Source organism: Tupaia chinensis, unplaced genomic scaffold (assembly GCF_000334495.1).
Source record: "Tupaia chinensis unplaced genomic scaffold, TupChi_1.0 Scaffold000578_2, whole genome shotgun sequence".
In the NCBI taxonomy this organism is placed as follows: Eukaryota; Metazoa; Chordata; class Mammalia; order Scandentia; family Tupaiidae; genus Tupaia; species Tupaia belangeri.
The window spans coordinates 6,708,493-6,716,136 of record NW_006160094.1 but is presented as its reverse complement, the minus strand read 5'-3'; the positions used below and the strand labels follow the sequence as shown (position 1 = coordinate 6,716,136).

At 37.9% G+C, this 7,644-nt stretch overlaps 1 pseudogene; it reads left to right on the top strand.

Annotated features, from left to right (window-relative positions):
- The first annotated feature begins 3,148 nt into the window (after window positions 1-3,148).
- On the top strand, window positions 3,149-3,839 carry LOC114009639 (protein SLX4IP pseudogene; annotated as a pseudogene).
- Window positions 3,840-7,644: the final 3,805 nt, after the last annotated feature.

Below are 7,644 nucleotides of genomic sequence, written 5' to 3'. Positions count from 1 at the left end.
AGCCCCGGGCTGTTGTCCGGCGGGGGGCCCGGCGGCCGCCGCCCTGATTGATCTTTTTTTATAGTGCCTATGTCCTCCTTCGAATCCTGGAAATACTTTATCTCTGTCACCATGAATATTCTAAACTCTATTTCTGACATCCCTGTAAATTCCTTTGTGGTATCCATGGTTGAAAAAGAGTTGCTCTGTTCCATTGAGGAAGACGTATTTCCTTGTTTTTTCATAAATTTTGTGCCTCTGCACTGGTTTCTAGTCATCTGATGGATTATACACTACTTCCTGCTTTTCTGTTGTCAATTCTGTAGTATTGGGAGGGAAGAAGAGCTCTACTTCTCAGATGTGTTCTTGGTAGAGAACCTTGTCTTCCAGTCAGAGTGTGTGCATATACTTACCTTTACGTGTTGATGTCCTTCCCAGGCTCTTGAGACTGTATGCACCTGGGGCTAACCTGGAGATTTTCAGATGGAAGGAAAAAAAGTTGTGTGGTGCTTGTACCACACGGTTCAGAAAACTATAAAGTCTCAAAATATTTATGAGTGGGCCAAAGGCAGCTAGAGGTCTGAGGCAGTGTTCCTGCCTCACTTGCCCCTTCTGTTGCTCCTCTCTGGTCTGCAGCAGCACAGGCTCTGGAGATAATGGTGGTGGATTGGTTGAAAGGTGTTGAAAGGTGGGAAGAAGCCTGGAATGGTCTCCTGTCTCAGTTGCCTTCACTTCCGCTGCTTCTTAGTCTGCAGCTGTGCAGGCTCCCAGGAATCTCTTTTCTCAGTTCATGTGAGGCTTGAGAATCCCCTCTCAGCCTTTGCCCCATTCCTGAAGTTAGTTAGGATTTACTAAATTAAGTGTTTGCAATCATACAGAAGTATGCATTCTGTTTATAAATTTGTACTTTATTGAGCACCCATTGTAGTATTCAGAATAAATAAAAATGATTACACTGAATTTATATTATTGGGTTGTGGTGTGTTTTGGTTTCTTATCTAATGTGTGCTTTTTGTATGGATAAAAGTACATTATTCTAGTATGGTGTCATGTGATATCTACTGAAAAATACATTCCCTATGGTGCCATGACACATCATAAGATATCTATCTGCCTTTATGTTCCTTGCTGATCAACCACTGTGCTTAAGACCTACTCATTGGATTGGAACTGGGTCATTAAAGAGGAATGCCTGTAAGAAGACTTTTCAACTTCTTGAGTAAATTTATTCTAGGTATCTCATAGTAGCCATAGTAAATGGGATTGCTTTAAAAAATTTATGATTACTTATCACATTTAATTGTTCTACATTTTTATAACACTCAATATGGTTTTAAAAATATACATGTACTATGTGACAATCAAATGAAGGATATTATCATATACATCATTTTCATCAGAGAACTTTACATTCTTATGTCTATTAGGTTTTTTTTTTTTTGAGCCCTTTCCCCTCCCCTCTGCTATCCAGCCTCTACCCTACAGTCTCTGATATCTACATTTGTCCTCCCTACCTTTATATCCTCAGATCTTTTGATTTCTGCCATGGAGTGCAGATATTTGGTATATCTTCATGAGGGGCAGACAGTGTTTGTTTTTCACACTCTGTCTTACTTTGCTTAGCACTAAATCTTCTATATTCACCAACTTTCTGTCATATAATGGGATCTCATTGTTCTTTATGGCTGAGGAATATTCCACAGTGTACACATGTCACATTTTTCAATCCAGTCATCAGTTCTTGAGCACTTAGATTGAATCCATGTCTTAGCAATTGTGAATAATGCTGCAATAAACACAGATATATGAGTATCGTTCTATTTTCCTATTCTTTGGATAAATACCAAGGAGTGGAATTACTGGGTTATAAGAAAGCTCTATTTGTAGATTTTTGAGAAAACTTCATATTGTTTTCTATAGTGGCTATACTATTTACATTCCTACTAGCAGTGTAAAAGAGTTTCATTTTCACCACAGCCTTGCCAGCACTTGTCATTCTTTTTCTTTGTCAAGCCATTCTCATTGGGTTTAAGTGGTCTCTCATTGTGGTTTTGATCTGAATTTCTCTTATGATAAGAGATGATGAACATTTTTTCATGTGAATTTTGGCTATTCATGTTTTTCATTGAGAGAGACATTCAACTCACTTGCCTATTTAAAAACTGGATTATTCATTTTTTTGTAAGTGAGCTGCTTGTGTTCCGTATGTACTCTCACTATCAATCCCACATCTGAAGCATAGCCTGCAAATATTTTCTTCTATTCTGAGGGCTGCCTCTTCACTCTTATTGTTTCCTTTGCTATGCAGCTTTTTAGCCTGATGCAATCCCACTTACCTATTTTTGGTATTGTTGCCTGTTCTTTTAGGGGTCTTATTTAAGAAATCCTTGCCTTCTCCAATGTCTTCAAGTGTTTCCCAATGTTTTCCACAAGCACTTTTATAGATTGAGGTTTTATATCTAGAAATTTGATCCATGTTGAGTTTATTTTTGTTAATGGTGAGAGATAGGGGCCCAGTTTCATTTATTTGCAGGTGTATACCAAGTTCTTCCAGCACCATTTGGTGAAGACATTTTCTTTTCCCTACTGGATTGTCTTGTTCACTGCCAATAATCAATTGGCTGTATATTTTGAAGTTTATTTCTGTATTCTGGATTCTGTTTCATTGGTCTATGTGTTTGTTCTTGTGCTAGTACCATGCTATACTGATAAAGAGCTTTTTAATATATTTTGAGGCCAGGTAGTGAGATGCCTCCTACTTTATTTGTTTATTTTTGCACAGTATTACCTTGGCAATCTGGATCTTTTATGATTCCAGACAAATGTTATGATTGTAATATTTCTGTGAAGACTGTCAATAGTAATTTGATCAGAATTGCATTAAATTCATAAATTAATTTGGGTAGAATTGACATTTTGATTATATTCTGTCTTCCAGTCCAGGAACATGAGAACTTTTCCCACTTTGTGTATCATACTTAATTTCTTTTTTTCCAGTTTTTTATAGTTTTCTTTGTAGAGGTCTTTCACCTCTTTGGTTAGTTTTATGCCTAAGAATTTTACTTATTTGTTTTTGTTGTGGCTATTGTAAATAGGATTGCTTTTTTCAATTCTTCCTCAATCTGTTCATTGTTGGTGTATGAAAATACTATAGATTTTTGGAGACCTTGGGAAGGGGGAAATGAGCACGAAACTCGAATTCCCTAAGCTGCGGATGGTTGCAAGGAGAGCTGCTACCTCTGTAGTCCTGTAGTCTGAGCTTCCTCAGCCAGGTATACTGCACCAGTGACCTAGGACAGTAACACAACATATAAAACTCGAACCCAAACACTGCCACCACCATAGGTTTATAGTTACTCTAGAATCAGTAGGCCATGGCATCCCAGAAATTTGCTATTAAACATGGGAATTTTGCCGTCCTGGTGAATCTTCACATCTTGTCACAAGGTTCAAACAAAGATACCAGCTGGTTTTTTGAACAGAAGAAAGAGGAAGTCTGTTTACTGTTAAAAGAAACCATAGATTTGAGAGTTAAGGAGTACTTGGAAGTTCGTAAACAGCACAAACCGTTGAATGCAGAATTCACAAGATCCAATCCCTTGACCTTAAAAGGGTTTGGCTTTCAAATCACAGCCTATTTTCTCAAGAGAGGCATACGCCTTTGCTGCATCAAGGGTTCTCGGAATGCTGAACTCTATGTATTCCCCGACAGATTTGTGGTCTGTGTACATCAACTTGCAATCAGTCATGATCTCATTGCAAGACAGAATAAAGAACCGGTATGTACGAAAAATCTCTATAAACAAATTTGCTTAAATTCTGAGTTACTGTAAAAAATCAGAAGAAAGAGTTGTGTTCTGTTGTCATATGCATACTGCTGTTGAGTATTCAGTGCCTGTTTTAAGGGACCAAAAGTGTCCTACTATTTTGCATGGTAATATTGTTATATTCATACTATGTTTTGTTTTGTTTTTCATGAAGACCCCTTGAGTATTTAGTTTGATCATCAGTATCTTTTTTATTTTAAATGAGAAAGCAATACATCACAAGAACTGTGATGGTACTTAAATAAAATGAAACAAAGTCTTTAAATGAAATGAAAAAAAATGCTATAGATTTTTGTATCCTGCAACTTTATTGAATTCATTTATCACTTCTAGAAGTTTTAATGGATTCTTTTGATTTTTCTATGTACATAATAATATTGTAAATAATATGTAAATAATAATATTTGCAAATAGGGACAATTTTACTTCTTTTCCTATTCCAATACTTTTATTTTAATTTCTTGCCTGATAATGTTGGCTAGGACTTCCATTACTATGTTGAAAAGGAGAGGAGAAAATAGATAACCTTGTCTTGTTCCAGTTTTTAGTAAGGAAGCTTTTAGCTTTTCCCTATTTAGTATGATATTAGCTATGTGTTTGTCATATATGGAATTTATTGTGTTGCAAAATGTCCCTTCTAAATCTATTTTGTTGAGAGTTTTAATTATGAAAAGATGTTATATTTTATCAAGTGCTTTTTCTGCATCACTTAATATCATATAGCTTTTAAATTTCCTTCTGTTGGTGTAATGTATTATATTTAATGCTTTGATATGTTCAACCGCCCTTGTAACCCTGGGATAAAGCCCACCTAGTCATGGTGTCTAATATTTTTTAAAAAATTATTTAATTTATGTATTGTAATTTATGACTTACATATAATCATTATACATCTTCGCAGGGTACCCTATGGTTTTTAAAAGTATGGGGGCCAACAGGTGGTGTAGTGGGTAAGGTGCTGCACTCCCACATGACCAACTGCAGTTTGAGTCCTGGACCTGGTGGCTTGAAACTCATCCTGGGTGCATGTGCGTGTATGCCCCCAAATCCCAAGAGAATGCAGGAGAAGAGACTGTGGTGTGGCCATCCCCCCTGGGGAGGTGATGTCTACTTTCTCTCTCTCTGTCTCTCTCTTTCTTTCTCTCTGGTGAGCACATCTACCCTATAGCAAGAAAAAAAACTCTCCAAAAAATAAAAATAAAAATATGTATATGACGTGTAATAAACACATTCACCACTTTCAACATATGGCATTATATTGTATTCATCTAAATTTGCTCTACTAGTTATTTTGGAAGAATATATGAAATAATATTAATGTTCTTTATTGTGAAATATGGGTCTAAAGAAAAACAAAGTGATGAAAAATCAGACAACAAAAAATCTCAGTAAGGATGGTTTTTTAAAACAAAAATAATCTTAACATAGCCATCAAAAATGATTTTATAATTTCTTGTAGAGGATTACGGGAGACAAGGATTGATTATTTGAAAAGATCTGTGGTATCAATCTTTGTACATAACAATGGCTCATTAGAAAGAGAGAGAAGAAGAGTTCTTGTAAGACCATGGTACGATATTGTACATAAAGAAGAAAGTCCTTAAAAAGGCAAAAACAGGGACCAGCAGTTAGCATAATGGCTATGTCACTGGACTCCCACATAGTCTGTGGCTTAAACTCACACCAGGCGCGTGTGCGTGCGTGCCCAAGATCCCAAGAGGAGAATGGAGGAGAAGGGATTGCGGTGTGGCCATCCCCTCTGGGGGGTGATTTCTCGCTTTCTATCTCTCCATCTCTCTCTGTCTGGAGGGCACACGAGCCCTATAGCAAAAACAAAACAAAACAAAACAAAACAAAAAACACAAAAAGCCTCTCCAAAAAAAGAAAATAAAGGGCAAAAACAAAAACAAAAAATTGGAAATGGATATTTAAAAGTAAAGATAGAGGGTGCCAGCAGGTGTGCAGTGGTTGATTAAGGTGCTGGACTCCCACATGGCCAACGATGGTTCAAGTCCCACTATTATTATTTATGTAATGGAAATGAATGAAAGTAGTCTTTTCTTATATATATTATATAAACATACACATAATCCATCCTGGAGGGTGGATGCATATGGATCCCAAAAGAAAAACACCTTAAAAGTATTTCATCCTGGGACCAGCAGATGGTGTAATGGTTAACGTTTCTGGACTCTCACATGGCCAACTATGATTTGAGACCTCGACCTGGTGACTTGAAATTCATTCTGGGCTCGTGTATGTGCATGCCCAAAATCCTGAGGGGAGAATGGAGGAGAAAGGGTTGCGGCATGGCCATCCCCCCGGGGGGTGACTTCATTCTTTCTGTCTCTCTGGCAAGCATATGCCTCCTATTGCAAAAAGTCTAAAAACAAAAGAAGTATTTCATCATTTTGGGGCAGCCTGTGGCATGGAGGTTAAGGTGGCTGGATCCCACATGGCCAACTGTGTGGTTCCAGTCTCAGAACCAGTGACTTGAAAAAAATGCCAGATGTGTGTGTGTGTGAGTGCTCAAAATCCTGAGAGGAGAATGGAGGAGAAGGGGTTACAGTATAACCATACCCTCTGGGGGGAACTTTATCACTTTCTATCTCTCTCTCTCTCTTGTGTTTTTTCATGAGCCCATGTGCCCTATGGCAAAAATTAAAAAGACAGTATTTCATTGTTTTAAGATAGAACTTTGGGAAGCATAAACTGAAAGTTGGCACAGAAAAAACTGTCAGATATGGGACTGGAAACGTGGTCAGAAATGCGGGAGTCCAGTCCAACTCAGAAATGTCAAATTGGCCAGTACTGACTTCCTCTGTGGATATAAGGTATTCTTTTTGAATGTTTTTGCCATCAAGATACAGACTTCTTTCATGTCAACTAATTCTAGGGGTGGGGTTGTGTTAAATACCACCCAATAGCAGGGAAAAGTCACATGGCTGAAGCTTAAATGGATTCAGTCCTTCTAACTGAAGAACAGTCTCATTCTCTGGCAAGGCACACAGCCACACCTCCTCCACAGAGGAAGCTAAGCTACCCTTCTACATGGTATCACCACCACCAGGAGACTATGAGCTGAGGAAGAAAAGGGAACTGAGGATAAGAAAGTACATCCCGGGTATGCTGTGTATGCTTACATAGAAAGAAGACTTTCTGTTCACTGACTCAGTCACCTCTTCCTAAAAATGCTATTTGGAGAGAAGCAATGAAGAGTCTCTATAATCTTAACCACACCTTCACCATACAAGGTCAAAGATAATGTCAGCAGACACACAGGTGAAATCTCTCAGGTACAAATGTTGTCATTCTTAGCCCACTCAAAATGTGTGTTTTTTTGTTTGTTTGTTTGAGTTTATAAGAAGCCATTTTATGTATAGTTGAGTATAAAATTTAATTATAGTAATACCATAGTTTAGAATGAAAATCTGTTTTCTTTTTCTTTCAAGGTCAATGTAGCAGATATTCCAAGATTTTTAAAAATTAAATTAACATTTTTTTTTTTTTTGGAGAGGTTTTTGCTATAGGACGCGTGCGCTCGCCAGACAGACAGAGAGAGACAGAGAGACAGAAAGCGAGAAATCACCCCCCCAGGGGGAATGGCCACGCTGCAATCCCTTCTCCTCCATTCTCCTCTCAGGATCTTGGGCACGCACGCATGCACACACGCGCGGCGTGAGTTTAAGCCACCGGGTCCAGGACTTGAACCACGGTTGACTACGTGGGAGTCCAGCGACATAGCCATTACGCTAACTGCTGGTCCTTAAATTAACATTTTTAAAACACACAATTATTTCATTTCATATGTATAAATACATATGCTAATGTACCCACA